Source organism: Oncorhynchus gorbuscha, linkage group LG05 (genome assembly GCF_021184085.1).
Source record: "Oncorhynchus gorbuscha isolate QuinsamMale2020 ecotype Even-year linkage group LG05, OgorEven_v1.0, whole genome shotgun sequence".
Taxonomy (NCBI): domain Eukaryota; kingdom Metazoa; phylum Chordata; class Actinopteri; order Salmoniformes; family Salmonidae; genus Oncorhynchus; species Oncorhynchus gorbuscha.
Genome location: NC_060177.1, coordinates 66,685,722 through 66,702,221, shown reverse-complemented (window position 1 = coordinate 66,702,221; position 16,500 = coordinate 66,685,722). Strand labels below are relative to the sequence as shown.

Here is a 16,500-nt window from a genome sequence, read left to right as displayed (position 1 = left end):
TGTTAAGTCAATATCTGCAGTCAACTTGTGCAATACATTCGTGGATAAAGCAGATCCCGTTCTTATTTCACCTGTCACATTATTTTACATTATGAAGCTTACTTAGTTCCCCAGCACAGCTGAGCCAGTCACGTGTTTGTTTGTAAAAGTCACAACAGGAGAAAGCAGGAGCAGGTGTGTCCAGCTGTGTATTGACAGGGGTTGCATTTTATATTGAAAGTCAACAGTGTTTTCTTCAATAAAATGATTAGGGAGGTGCAACTATAGTGCAACACATTTGGCATAAAACTGTGTCATTTTCATCAGATGAAAACAGAAGTGCAATGCTATTTGGCTGGCAGCCACACAAGTAAATGAGCTTACAATCAAAAAGCAAGGTATTTTTTGCAAAAAACGATGTATGGCCATCATAACGTTTAGGCCTATCATAGAAATAATGTAGCCAGCTACATTTCCTAATGTTTTGCTTGAAGTTAATCTTGCATTTTACCTGAGAACAATAGGCTGGCTACACTGAGAACAGCACCAGAGAAAAGAAGGTCCACATCAGTGGCAGCGCTGTCTTCTGATAGAACTCCCGTTCCTGAATTCTCATCCCAGTGAAGAAGTGCAACTGATGCACAGAATGAGTCTGATGCCGAGCAGAAATCACAATAAGAAGCATTTTAGATGTGTTTACAAAACACAGCAAGAACTATAAGAACTAACATATAGGACCTGTGATCACTAAAGGATCACCAAATGATCACTTTTACACTCAACATAGCCACTTCATATACGCACTCGCTCCAGAATGGGGGAAATATCCTTTCTATTTTATTCAGCTAAGTTCAATTATATTATTCTTACTATAGAATCATATAATATAATGGTACCAGACTTATAAGCATGAGCCCTCAGATCATCAAAAAGTGATACAGTTGCAACATTGAAAGCATCTTGACTGGCTCTCTCAACGCTTGGTATGGCAACTACTAGGCATCCGACTGCAAGGAGCTACAGAAGGTAGAGAGGACAAGCTCCCTGCCATCCAGGACCTACAGTGCCTTGCGAAAGTATTCGGCCCCCTTGAACTTTGCGAAGATGGTTAAAATTGATGGGAAGATGGATGGAGCCAAATACAGGACCATTCTGGAAGAAAACCTGATGGAGTCTGCAAAAGACCTGAGACTGGGACGGAGATTTGTCTTCCAACAAGACAATGATCCAAAACATAAAGCGAAATCTACAATGGAATGGTTCAAAAGTAAACATATCCAGGTGTTAGAATGGCCAAGTCAAAGTCCAGACCTGAATCCAATCGAGAATCTGTGGAAAGAACTGAAAACTGCTGTTCACAAATGCTCTCCATCCAACCTCACTGAGCTCGAGCTGTTTTGCAAGGAGGAATGGGAAAAAATGTCAGTCTCTCGATGTGCAAAACTGATAGAGACATACCCCAAGTGACTTACAGCTGTAATCGCAGCAAAAGGTGGCGCTACAAAGTATTAACTTAAGGGGGCTGAATAATTTTGCACGCCCAATTTTTAAGTTTTTGATTTGTTAAAAAAGTTTGAAATATCCAATAAATGTCGTTCCACTTCATGATTGTGTCCCACTTGTTTTTGATTCTTCACAAAAAAATACAGTTTTATATCTTTATGTTTGAAGCCTGAAATGTGGCAAAAGGTTGCAAAGTTCAAGGGGGCCGAATACTTTTGCAAGACACTGTATATACCAGACGGGGTCAGAGAAAGGCCGTAAAAATTAAGGCCCTAAAAATTGTCAGACTCCAGCCACCCAAGTCATAGACTGTTCTATCTGCTATTTCACGGGAAGTGGTACCGACGCACCAAGTCTGGAACAACAGGATCCTGAACACATTCTACCCCAAGGCCTTAACACTACTAAAACGTTCACCAAATAGATACCAGGACTATCTTTCTTCTTTTGATTAATCACATACACTGTTGCTACTGTTTATTATCTATTCTGTTGCCTAATCGCTTTACCCCTACCTATATGTACATATCTACCTCAATCACGTTGTACCCCATCGACCCGGTTCTGTTACCCTGTATACAGTGCATTCGGGAAGTTTTCACACCACTTTACTTTTTCCACAGTTTGTTACATTACAGACCTATTTTATATTGATTACATTTTTCCCTGACCAACCTACACACACTACCCCATAATGTCAAAACAAAAACAGTTTCGCAAATGTATAAAACAAATACTGAAAAATCACATTCAGACTAGTGGTCGACCGATTAATCGGAATGGCCGATTAATTAGGGCCGAATTCAAGTTTTCAGAATAATCGGAAATCGGTCATTTTGGACGGCAATTTTTTTTACACCTTTATTTAATCTTTATTTAACAAGGCAAGTCAGTTAAGAACACATTCTTATTTTAAATGATGGCCTAGGAACGGTGGGTGGGTTAACTGCCTTGTTCAGGGGCAGAACGACTGATTTTTACCTTGTCAGCTCAGGGATTCAATCTTGCAACTTTACGGTTAACTAGTCCAACGCTCTAACCACCTGCCTCACGAGGAGCCTGCCTGTTACGCGAATGCAGTAAGAAGCCAAAGTAAGTTGCTAGCTAGCATTAAACTTAATCAATCATAATCACTAGTTATAACTACACATGGTTGATGATATTACTAGTTTATAATCGATGCAGTGCGCATTCGAGAAAAAGGACTGTCATTGCTCCAACGTTTACCTAAACATTAACACCAATGCCTTTCTTAAAATCAATACACAGAAGTATATATTTTTAAACCTGCATATTTAGCTAAAAGAAATCCAGGTTAGCAGGCAATATTAAACAGGTGAAATTGTGTCACTTCTCTTGCGTTCATTGCACACAGAGTCAGGGTAAATGCAACAGTTTGGGCAGCCTGGCTCATTGCGAACTAATTTGCCAGAATTTTACGTAATTATGACATAACATTGAAGGTTGTGCAATGTAACAGGAATATTTAGACTGATGAATGCCACCCGTTAGATAAAGTACGGAACTGTTCCGTATTTCACTGAAATAATAAACGTCTTATTTTTGAGATGATAGCTTCCGGATTCGACCATATTAATGACCTAAGGCTCACATTTCTGTGTGCTACTATGTTATACTTAAGTCTATGATTTGACAGAGCAGTCTGATTGAGCGATCGTAGGCACCAGCAGGCTCATAAGCATTCATTCAAACAGCACTTTTGTGTGTTTTGCCAGCAGCTCTGCTGTTTATGACTTCAAACCTATCAACTCCCGAGATTAGGCTGGTGTAATGATGTGATGTGAAATGGCTAGCTAGTTAGCAGGGTGCGCGCTAATAGCGTTTCAAACGTCACTCGCTCTGAGACTTGGAGTAGTTGTTCCCCTTGCTCTGCATGGGTAACGCTGCTTCAAGGGTGGCTGTTGTCGTTGTGTTCCTGGTTTGAGCCCAGGTAGGAGCGAGGAGAGGGACGGAAGCTATGCTGTTACACTGGCAATACTAAAGTGCCTATAAGAACATCCAATAGTCAAAGGCATATTAAATACAAATGGTATAGAGAGAAATAGTCCTATAATAACTACAACCTAAAACTTCTTACCTGGGAATATTGAAGACTCATGTTGAAAGGAACCACCAGCTTTCATTTGTTCTCATGTTCTGAGCAAGGAACTTACATGGCACATATTGCACTTTTACTTGCTTCTCCAACACTTTGTTTTTGCATTATTTAAACCAAATTGAACATGTTACATTATTTATGAGGCTAAATTGATTTTATTGATGTATTATATTAAGTTAAAATAAGTGTTCATTCACTATCATTGTAATTGTCATTATTACAAATACAAAAACAAAAACAAAATATATATATATATATATACAAAAAAAATGAAAAAAATAAAATAATTTTTTTTAATCGGCCGATCAATCGGTATCGGCCCTTTTTTTTTATATCCTCCAATAATCGGTATCTGCGTTGAAAAATCATAATCGGTCGACCTCTATTCAGACCATTTACTCAGTACTTTGCTGAAGCACCTTTGGCAGCGATTACAGACTTGATGCTACAAGCTTGGCAGACCTGCATTTGGGGTGTTTCTCCCATTCTTTTCTGCAGATCCTCTCAAACTCTGTCAGGTTGGATGGGGAGTGTCACTGCACAGCTATTTTCAGGTCTCTCCACAGATGTTAGATAGGGTTGAAGCCCGGGCTCTGGCTGGGCCACTCAAGGACATTCCAACACCTGTCGCGAAGCCACTCCTGCGTTGTCTTGGCTGTGTGCCTAGGGTTGTTGTCCTTAGGGTCGTTGTTTTATCAAGGATCTCTCTTTGTCTGTTCATCTTTTTCTGCTCTGTTCATCTGTTTTCTGGTCACCTCCCTGACCAAGGTCCTTCTCCCATCTCCTTGGCACAAACTTATTCCATTTAAGAGGGAACTCTGGGGTCCTTCAATGCTCTGTTTTGGTAACAGATCTATCCCTCGTGACCATCGGGTTCTTGGTCACCTCCCTGACCAAGGTCCTTCTCCCTCGATAGTTCAGTTTGGCCAAGTGGCCATGTACTGTTATAATCTCCACCCGGCACAGCCAGAAGAGGACTGGCCACCCCTCATAGCCTGGTTCCTCTCTAGGTTTCTTCCTAGGTTCCTGCCTTTCTAGGGAGTTTTTTCCTAGCCACCATGCTTCTACATCTGCATTGCTTGCTCTGTGGTTTTAGGCTGGGTTTCTGTATAGTACTTTGTGACATTGGCTGATGTAAAAGGGCTTTATAAATACACTTGATTGATTGATCAATGGAAAAAGGATGCACCTGAGCTCAATTTCAAGTCTCATAACAAAGGGTCTGAATACTTATGTAAATAAGGTATTTCTGTTTTTGCTTTGTCATTATGGGGTATTGTGTGTAGATTGATGAGTAAAAAAACGATTTAATCCATTTTAGAATAAGGCTGTAACATAACAAAATGTGGAAAAAGTCAAAGGGTCTGAATACTGTATGAAGCCAAATTATCGTTACTGATTGTGTATTTATTCCTCATGTTATTATTTTTGTTTGGAATGGCCCTCAAGTAAGCATTTCACTGTCAGTCTACACCTGTGGTTAACGAAGCAAATACAATTAGATTAGATATAGATTTGATGACTTAACAGGTCTGACTGAGAGGCAGGCAGCACTGGTTCATAGTGTGGGAGGGAAGTTGAGCTGTGGGATTTTAACTCTTCCTTCTCTCCTCCTCCACTATTTCTTTATACTCTACACACAATGCACAGCAGCCTGCTCTAGATGGTACGACACATCCACAAAAGCAGAGCGGAACATAGTGGGGGGAGAAGAGATAACAACATTACTGTAGAAATATATTTGGCCCTAAACAGAGAGTACGCAGTGGCAGAAAACCTGACCACTGTGACTGACCCAAAGTTTAGGAAATCTTTGACTATGTACAGACTCCATGAGCATAGCTTTGCTATTGAGAAAAGCCGCCCAAGGCAGACCTGGCTCTCGTATGCGCACACTGCCCACAAAATGAAGTGGAAACTAAGCTGCACTTCCTAACCTCCTGCCAAATGTAGACTTTGAAAACAAATCCAATTTTTTGATAAATTCCCATATCTATTGGATGAAATACCACAGTGTGCAATTACAGCAGCAAGATTTGTGACCTGTTGCCACAAGAAAAGGGCAACCAGTGAAAAACAAACAGCATTGTAAATACAACCTATATTTCTGTTTATTTATTTTCCCTTTTGTACTTTATCATTACAACACTGTATATAGACATAATAACATTTGAAATGTCTTTATTTTGGAACATTTGTAAGTGTAATGTTTACTGTACATTTTTTGTTTGTTTATTTCACTAAGTGTTTATTATCTATTTCACTTGCTGTGGCAATGGAAACATAGCTTTCCCATACCAATAAAGCCCCTTAAATGTAAATGTAATTGCATAGAAATCAAACCACCACTCATCATGCTAACAGTCCAGTAGCTGAACACCACCTTTCAATCCCCCTTAAGGTCTTTACAGACTATGTCAGATTCAGTCTTTTACGATTATCACATCACACTGTACGAGTTACAAAATTAAAATCTTGATGTCAACCTGGCCAGATTGTATGACATGCTTCCGTTCTGTCGTCACATTCTGCGATTGGCTTGAGAGGCTGTCTGCTGACGTAGGCTGCGTCAACTGCAACGGTGTATTTGATCTGAGCATGTGTCAGCGGCAGGTAAGCCTAACGGTTAGAGCAGGGCTGCCCAACCCTCTTCCTGGAGATCTACCGTCCTGTGGGTTTTCAGTCCAACCCTAATTTAACCCACCTGTTTCTTCTAATTACCTGCTCAACAAGACCGTAAATAGCTGAATCAGATATGCTAAATTAGGGTTGGACTGAAAACATACAGGACAGTAGATCTCCAGGAAGAGGGTTGGGCAGTTCTGGGTTAGAGCATTGGGCCAGTAACTGAAAAGTTGCTGATTCGAATCCCCGAGCCGACAAGGCTCTGTCGATGTGCCCTTGGACAAGGCCCTTATGCAAAATCGTGGCATAAGACGGCTAGAATATTACCGTCTGCAAAGACCTTAAAATGAAAATTCCACGAAAAAAAATTTTTTTTTTGGTATTAGTTTCATTGGTCCACTGTTGATAACAGTCCCAAATGTTTGCATGTCAGCAATCAAGTTTTCAAGATATAGAATTTTCAAATTAGGCAAAACGTACCATACTGTGTCTTTCTGTATTGTGAAAGTTCTATATATATATATATCCTGAAAACTTGATTGCTGCTAAATATTTTGGGACCGTATCAACAGTGGAATAATGAAACAAATACCTAAATATAGTCTGAGTGTTATTTTCTTTTAAGCCTGGTGCCACTGTGCCAAAACATGATCTAATCCCGGCAGTTTTTGTAATATGGAGCATTGATGTAGAAACAAAAATTGTGAAATCAATTTTCAGAACTCTTTTTCTAGTACTCTTTTTCTCAGAATCAATTTTCTAGTACTCTTGCAGTCAAAATCATAACGAGGTAAAACCAATGTCAGTCAACACACCAGCAGTTAACAGGACAGGGCTGATTCAACTCATGCACCCTAGATACAACAAGCAGGCATAATGATCCTTTCATTACAGTCCAGGGCCCGGTTTCTCGATAGCAATGGAACTTACAAGTGTTTTAAAGATACATCTTTCCTATAACGGCCAAAGATGTAACATGCTTTTCCCAAAACACCACGTAGAGAGAATGGTCATAAGGGCGTCGTTGGAGCATGTATCGATACCGATGGGATCAAAATAAAGGCAGTGTTGCTCTCATTCAAATCTTGATTTAAAATGATAATTATTTCGCAAAACTGATGACGTTTCAGCTCCTAGAGAGATATTACCACCTTACCGGCTTATTCTAATGCTTACCCAATAAAAATGCACTAAATCCCCAATTTGGCACGTTAGGCTACACATTAAATATATTGAGAGAAATTACAGACAGTAGCCTACAAGTAGCAGAATATAACTACATTTATTGAACATGTCATGTATTTCAGTAGGACTGAAATAGACCTAAAGCCTACTGCTTATATTTGAACGCATTCATCTTGGCTTTCATTTGAAACATATTTTTATACGTCGCTTGTTTCTATCAATTGAAAAGACATTGGCAACGTTGTATCTCTAATCACTTTGTTCTGAAGTTATCAGAGGTCACAGAGAGACTGATAAACCAATGTGATTTTATGTTTAGCGGAGATCTTCTGTGTATAAAGTGACACGGGAGGGGAAAAAAAGCATCTAACAACACACTTAGCTGTTCTACGAGTGATCGGAGGCAGACGTTAGATTACGAGGGTTTTCATGTTCAGCGTTAATAACACCGCTTTTGGGAAACAGCTCGGAGATTTAACGACGCCCCTACAAAAGGTTCTAATGATGAACTTAGCCTTAAGATGCTTTTGGGAAACCGGGCCCTGTCCAAGATGTCATCCTCCCATTAGGCCTGAGAACTCATAAAGAGGCTTTGGGAAAGGGGGTTCATTTATTTTTATTTTTTTATTTAACCTTTATTTAACTAAATACAAATTCTTATTGACAATGACGGCCTACCAAAATGCAAAAAGGCCTCCTGTGGGGACGGGGAATGAAAAAAAATATATAGGACAAAACACACATCACGACAAGATGCGTATTACTTATGTTGAGCAGGGGCTGTTAGATACGGCTGGTTCATACTGTGTTGTAATGCATCTGGTTGGGCAAATAGGCAGTAAAGGATGTGAGACATTGTTTTAACAGATTTCATTATATAGCCTATAGCAAGGGTAGGGCCTGTATATACAGGTAAACGTAATTGTGATGCAGCACAGGGTCACGAGGCAGACACTGTTTAGAGGTTATCTAGGGGTAGTGGAACAGGGGGAAATCTACACAGAGGAGAGTGTGTGAGAGATTGTCAAGTCTCTGAGCCACCACTGACAAATGTAAGCCTACTTCTCTAGTGCTATTTGATGAAACACACCCATCACACATACAGCTTATACACTCCCTCTCACACACTCATGTGCTAACACACCCACAGATGCTAATGCAGTCTTGAATACTGTAACCCACACACTGACAGAAATGGTCTGCCATGCTGGAAAGCACACGGTTGACTGTTGAAGCCAGTGGAGAGAAAGGCCCCTGTGTCTTTGTCCCTACAGACCTCTGCAGTCAAAATTCCCTTGAGGAAGAGTGAATGACAGGGCATGAGTGTGTGTGAGAAAGAGAGCGAGCGAGAGAGAGAGAGAGAGATTCCAACAGACCGGTGCAATGTCACAGTGTGGCTCTATCTTGGGGGACCTGACGGGAGCCTGTGGGCAGCGATGATGACGCTGCAGAAAGGGTTTGTGCTGACGCATGCGGATATGGCCCAGCCCTCGACACCATCTGCCACACAGCCATCAACATACAAGATTCATTAGCCTCTTGCTTCACCGCTCAGAGATTGAGGAAAGGGAAGGCTTTCCTTCTCTGTCACAGTTACTCTTCTCCTCCCTTCCCATCTTTTCCCTCAATGTCACTGTCTCTTTCAATCATCTCTTTATCTCTCGCTCTCTGTCTCTACCAAACTATTTTAAAGCCTCCTGGAAAAAAATATAGTTACAAACTGACACACACTCAGTCTCAACCTTTAATTAAGGTTATTGAAGACTCATCTCTTCAGTAGGTCCTATGATTGAGTGTAGTCTGTCCCAGGAGTGTGAAGGTGAACGGAAAGGCATTGGAGCGACGAACCACCCTTAATGTCTATGCCTGGCCGGTTCCCCTCTCGCCACTGGGATTCTCTGCCTCTAACCCTATTACGGGGGCTGAGTCACTGGCTTACTAGTGCTCTTCCATGCCGTCCCTAGGCGGGGTGCGTCACTGAGTGTGTTGAGTCACTGACGTGATCTTCCTGTCCGGGTTGGCGCCCCCCTCGGGCTTGTGCGGTGGAGGAGATCTTCGTGGGCTATATTCAGCCTTGTCTCAGGGTAGTAATATGGTGGTTTAAGATATCCCTCTAGTGGTGTGGTGGCTGTGCATTGGCAAAATGCCTGGGGTTATATCCTGCCTGGTTGGCCCTGAGTTATTGCCGGATGGGGCCACAGTGTCTCCCGACCCCTCCTGTCTCAGCCTCCAGTATTTATGCTGCAATAGTTTGTGTGTCGGGGGCTAGGATCAGTCTGTTATATCTGGAGTATTTCTCCTGTCTTATCCAGTGTCCAGTGTGAATTTAAGTATGCTCCCTCTAACTCTCTCTCTCTTTTCTCTCTTCTCTCTGAGGACCTGAGCCCTAGGACCATGCCTCAGAACTATCTGACCTGATGACTCCTTGCTTGTCCCCAGTCCACCTGGTCGTGCTGCTGCTCCAGTTTCAACTGTCCTGCTTGCGGCTATGGAACCCTGACCTGATCAACGGACATGCTACCTTGTCCCGGACCTGCTGTTTTCAACGATCTCTACCGCACCTGCTGTCTCTAACTCTGAATGATCGGCTATGAAAAGCTAACTGACATTTACTCCTGAAGTGCTGACCTGTTGCACCCTCTACAACCACTGTGACTATTATTATTTGACCCTGCTGGTCATCTATGAACATTTTAACATCTTGGCCATGTACTGTTGTAATCTCCACCCAGCACAGCCAGAATAGGACTGGCCACCCCTCATAGCCTGGTTCCTCTCTAGGTTTCTTCCTAGGTTCCTGCCTTTCTAGGGAGTTTTTCATAGCCACTCCGCTTCTACATCTGCATTGCTTGCTGTTTGGGGTTTTAGGCTGTGTTTCTGTACAGCACGTGTGACATTGGCTGAGGTATAAAGGGCTAATAAATACATTTGATTGATTGGTTGATTCAAACTTCTCTAAAAACCTTTCTGTGCACTTGTTAAACTCTCGAGCTGGAGAGCGAGAGATTGTCTGGCCTGGTGCACTGATGGTCGACTGACACAGGTAATGAAGGAGAACAGAGAGCAGCATCCTAGAAAACCTCCCCATCAAACAGGGAATTACTTTAGTTCCTCTGTTTAGGCCTAGTCTTTTCTACTGAACAGTGTAAATCAGCACTGTTCCTCAACCGAAGACCCTCATCTTTCTGATAAGACTAGTAGTTTTCCCTGAACATTTTGTGAAGGGAGTTTCCTGCTCAGATGCTACCCAGAAAATGTCATAACAGAAAACACTGTAATCTTTCCCCAACCAGAATAAATAGGCAATTATCCAGATACCTCTCACTCATCTACCACTAGCGACCTTCACATAAACCGCTGGCACAATGCTTGAACCCCCCCCCAACACACACAAGGTCTAAAAATAGAATGGTCATAATAATCCTAGCATACGCAAGCAGAGTGCCTGACGCTGCACGTTGGTAGAATATGCCCATTCCGGTCTAAAAATACAGTCTCTGCTACACCCTGGGTAGTGACATAATAGCAGCACACAGCAGCCCCACAGCACTAATCTAAGGGGCTGTGATTGCTCTACTCAAACTAGGCTAATTGTACCACTGTGGCTGGGCATGTGTCATCAGAAGGGTTTCTCGTTGGTTTATAAATAAAGTAATTTTAATTTTATTGAATAGTGGTGGCCAGCAGCAAGGGAGTAACATCTAATGTAACATTTCTATTCGTGCTGGTCCCAGATCTGTATCTCTTTATAAGATGTTAGACATTGAAGAGCACAGGCTGAGTTTGCAATGAGACTGATACAACCTCAGTGTCTGCTAGAGTCCCTGAGGACCCAGGGAGGTCATTCAGAACACACTCCTGAGAAGGTTCTATGCTTAACTACACTTGTGCTTGGGGCACTTTGTGAGAGCTTAACACCTCTTTAAGAATGAGAAAATCTAACGTTCCATGGTTCCGGAGTGGCTCAACAGAGATCCTGGGCCTAAGCCTCACATAACATGCTTAGCCCTACTGGAATCAGCAGGACAGGTCCAGTAAACACAAAAACATCTACGCATCCTGACAGATGGGTAACAGCGCGCACACACACACACACACGCACACTCCTACCTACACTCACGTGACATTCTCCCACTAATACAGGATGGTGGCACAGTAAAGCACTAAATCTAATGCCAGAACCATCTCTTTCTCAGTGCCGCATAACACGGTGCCCCTTAAACAACCTCTACTACACCCCACTAATCTTTTCCAGGTAGTGCTGTTCTGTGGCTATTCCATGGTATCGTCAAACAACCATCAACTCCCACAGAGGAATTGGCTACTAGGGAAGGGCTATTCTTGTAACAGCAAGAAAAGCTATGATTAAAACAATCTAAATAATACAAAACAAATATTTCAGCATTGACCTCTCTCTTCACATAATTCTTATCATACTGAACACATCAATTACTGTACATGTAAACACATCTAACAAACTGTAGAGGGAGCAGCGTGGAACAGCTGGTGCTGGCCATCGTCACAACCACGTAAGGCGGCAAGGCGGTTCCCTCATGACGTGCCATTAATAAAATCTCTTTAAATACAAGTGGAATATGTTGTGCCTGAGTCAGCCAAAAATACCACAAATCACTTTCACAATCGCCTTGACGTTGCAGGAGCAACGCCATGACAACCACTCCAAACACAGCTCAGTGTATAGTAAGAACCCCATTAGTGGCTCTGTGGGCTTATCTCACAATCCTGTTAAAATGGCAAAGGGCTTAGGACAATACAGTCTCGTCTGTGTGACTCGTGGTAAGAATTGCCAGTATTGCCATCTGCCTCCCATGACCATTTTACATTTTTTTGTCAATTAGCAGACTCTCTTATCCAGAGCGGTTTACAGGAGCAATTAGGGTTAAGTGCCTTGCTCAAGAGCACACCGACAGATTTATTTCACCTAGTCGGTTCAGGCATTCGAACCAGCGACCTTATTGTTACTAGCCCAATGGTCTTAACCTCTATAGGCTACCTGCAGTACCCATCTCCTATGAACAATTAAGAGGAAAACAGACATGTGGACAAACCTTGACTAGAAAGATCCAAGTAGGAAAATTACTGAATATTTAACAACCATGGCAGCCCAGGGGTCGGGCTCTTGCCTTTCCCACAGGGCAGCCTCCCATGGTCCAGACGGTGGGCCATGGAGCAGTCAGTCATCGCCTCCCCATGCACTCCACAAGCTGAGCAGGAGGGATTCACAGCACAACCTGCCATGGCCTGGTCCTATTCTCATCATTCCGCTACGAGGAGAGAGATAAAAATACTCTACTCCCACGGAGCATCTCTTCCATCATGTACCTCCTCCTCCTCCTACCCAGCAAGTCAGGCCTGCTTCTAAAAATGACTGAATATTGATACTGCTATAATTTTGTATGTGTTAAGCTTCTGAAAGCTTCCATGAAATGCAGCTCAAGTTGAGCAACAAGCAGGTTGTAAATTATCCACCAACCATGAACTCTCACAGCAAATAAATCCTGTTGCTAAACCAGCTATCCACTGTAGTACTCCAATGTAAAACACACCTTATTCTGTTCAATTAGATGCAGAATGGCTGTAAACATGAGGGGTGAAGAAGTAGAGGGGTGTAAGGCAGGACTAAATTGTCTCACAATGGAGGAAGGGGATAACCTTTTATAATTAGACCTCCCCGTGATTAGTTATTGTGGACCGCAGCTCCCAGTATCCCACTACCAAGCCTCATAGCAAAAATATGTTAATTAAAGTGCATGCATGCATACAGCTAGCTTAATAAATAGCAGTGATACTAGCAAGAGCAGTGTGCACATTTCTTCTTTTTTCTCATGTTTCTGAAAAATACAAGTTCTAAATGTGCTTTATGAGTAGTGTGTGACCCTAGGTTGGCAACACATACTGTACATTCTAAGTGATTCCAATGGACCTTTCTCTATTCTGATTGTTTTATGCTGTTCAATTCAAACTTCAACCAAAACTAATTTTCTGCATTTTCATCCATTTCTGCATTTCCTGTACTCATTTGAGGTCAATTCCACACTGCCATGTAGGGCTGCACAATATGGCAAAACAAATCTAGGCCTTGTCTTCAACCAAATGTTGCAATTGCGATTTGACTTGTGATTTAGAGCAAAACACGTGGGTTGGAATCATGGAAATTGGATGATTATTCTAATTCTATAATTATAATATAATAATGGGCACTTTGAATACAGTGTTTGACGTGACACCAATTAAAATGTCAGGGAGGAGTTATTGTGAGAGGGTAGGATCCAAAGTGTTGACAAGTGTTTCCTTGGGGACCCTATAATCTTTGGGTAAATTGAATGGTTTCTCTTAGCTACTTCATAAAGCTAACATATTCTGGCATCGCATATTACTTTGATTAAGAAGATACTGTGGCACAAAAAACAAGCAGATGTAGGTCTACACCATCACTGGTATTATCAAGCTGTATAACTAGTTATGTTTGCTCTGAATTTATTAGTGAGCTAGCGATTAGCATTAGCGGCTAACAAGATTTAGACCCAACTTACTAAGAAAAGAAAACTAGCTTTTTGCAGATGTAAGAAACACAAACTGATAGTGTTATTATAGAACGCTAATGGATTTATATATTGAGAAGTAAAGTGAAAACAGCATCGTTGTCATCAACACTGTTGCATGTGCTGCGTTGACCATGCAGAGACTGAACAAGTGTTGGTTAAAAATTGCCTCCTTGAGTTACAGGGGGCATGGCTACATCTGTGTGGAAAGTGACATGGAGAGAGATGACTCAATTAGCGAAGAAAACTATAAAAATGGACGTTACACACATTTAACAAACCAAACATTAAAATACCGTTATAGAAGGTAAAGTGCATCAATACCGGTATATTGTAAAATATGGTATACCGCCCAGCCCTAGGCTACTGTGGACCTTGATTGCAGAACAGTGTGTTTGAATCAATTAGTTGGTAATGTAACGGATGTGAAACGGCTAGCTTAGTTAGCGGTGCGCGCTAAATAGCGTTTCAATCGGTTACGTCACTTGCTCTGAGAACTTGAAGTAGTAGTTCCCCTTGCTCTGCAAGGGCCGCGGCTTTTGTGGAGCGATGGGTAACGATGCTTCGAGGGTGACTGTTGTCGATGTGTGCAGAGGGTCCCTGGTTCGCGCCCGGGTATGGGCGAGGGGGACGGACGTAAAGTTATTCTGTTACAGTAACGTGAATATATTTTGTATAGTTTTATGTAAAAAGTTATATTTGTATGAAATTCACTGAGGAAGATGGTCCTCCCCTTCCTGCTCTGAAACACTGGATGAGATGAGGTGACCTTGTGTGCAAATCAGGTAAGTGTCGAGGTAGTATGAAATCTCCCATCAGTGAAATTCTGTCCGGGTAGCTTAATCGAAGAGCTGGAATGAACTGTGTAACAGAGAACTCCCTCACATAACTCAAAGACGGAATGGAAAAACATCCCTGCTGCCCCCCCCCCCCCTCCCCTCCTCAGTAATCCCGCTTATGTCATCATCTGTCCATCCAAGAAATGCAGCCCCAACTTGATGCTGATTAAAGGCAAACTCAGCAGGGTTCCATTGTCATGTGGCTTATTACTGAGAACGCTCCCACCACTGACAGTGCACCTGCTTTGACAAAGCAAAGGGCAGGGAAATCACACTGCTGTTTAGAGCAGTGCCCAAGACCAATCAGACTAGATCTCGTCATGCGGATGCTTCCCTGTAACCATGTCAAAAATGCTTTTAAAAAGAGTTGTATTTTAAGCCTGTAATTTCATACCCCAGCCTCCTCCCTACTCTTCCTCATTCCTCTCCACAGGTGAACGTTACAAACACATCTTCGAGGCATTTAGCAGTACATCATGGCATTTTCACTTAAAAACAGCATACCATGAAGGCATACAATACATAAAGAACTTTGAAAGACCTCAATTAATCTTTGTTTGAGGGCATAACAAAAAAGGGAACCTGAACCGGCTAAGCAGGTCAGACAATTGGTGTTAGATGTGTAATGGGCTTTATAATGCAGTCAAGAAAAATATTCTACATATTATTTCATGTATGAATTCATTCAATTACCCCAGTTCTCATGTATTCATCATTGCCTTGAGTTGAGGTCCTCTACGACCAATAGCCTAATACATCTTGTTAATGATATTGCTGCTGTGGCCTGGCAATCAACTCTAATAACATACAGACAATGTAGGAGGTGAAGAGAGACAACATTGTGCATATTCTGTTTGATTTTTGACTAATGGTTTTTGAAGGGGTGGAAAGTATTGTTCTTCTCTTCTACATTGAGCCCCTAAATTCAGTTTCTATCCTAACTGGATCAACAGGAGGTTACTATGGAGACATAGAAGGCTCTGTCATGATTGGCTGCTGGGATGCAGTCAGAGTGACGAGAAAAGTGGAGACCAGACCCTGCCAGAGCCTCTCTCTTTCTTTCTTTCTTCCCTCTCTCCCTCTCACTTGATATATATTATCTCTCATGGGGACTACACAAGATCTCTCTCATGGGGACTACACAACATCTCTCTCATGGGGACTACACAACATCTCTCCCATGGGGACTACACATCATCTCTCCCATGGGGACTACACAACATCTCTGCCATGGGGACTACACAACATCTCTCTCATGGGGACTACACAACATCTCTCCCATGGGGACTACACAACATCTCTCTCATGGGGACTACACAACATCTCTCTCGTGGGGACTACACAACATCTCTCTCGTGGGGACTACACAACATCTCTCTCATGGGGACTACACAACATCTCTCTCATGAACACAATGCAAAACACGCTTCATTTGTAGCTGCATGGAAAGCGTCCTAATTCATGCGTAAATATAACTGTCTGCACTGTTGTCGTGTCTAGTCCTAGAAGAAATCAAATGGAAGACAGGCCCTGTATGAGTCAGACGACCATAACTACACAGGTGTTCTATTGATGATCCCGAAAACGTGATTGATGTTATTGTGATTTTGTAATCTCTTGTGGGCAGACTACGTCAACATAAATGGTACGTAGATCTGTCTTTACACTATGGGCACCGATAGCTAAC

General features: G+C 42.1%; 1 protein-coding gene across 3 annotated transcripts in view; it reads right to left on the bottom strand.

Moving 5' to 3' along the window:
- LOC124036341 (membrane-associated phosphatidylinositol transfer protein 2-like) overlaps nucleotides 1–16,500 on the bottom strand; it is a 102,531-nt gene that overhangs the window by 48,086 nt on the left and 37,945 nt on the right. The gene's annotated exons all lie outside the window — the stretch shown is intronic.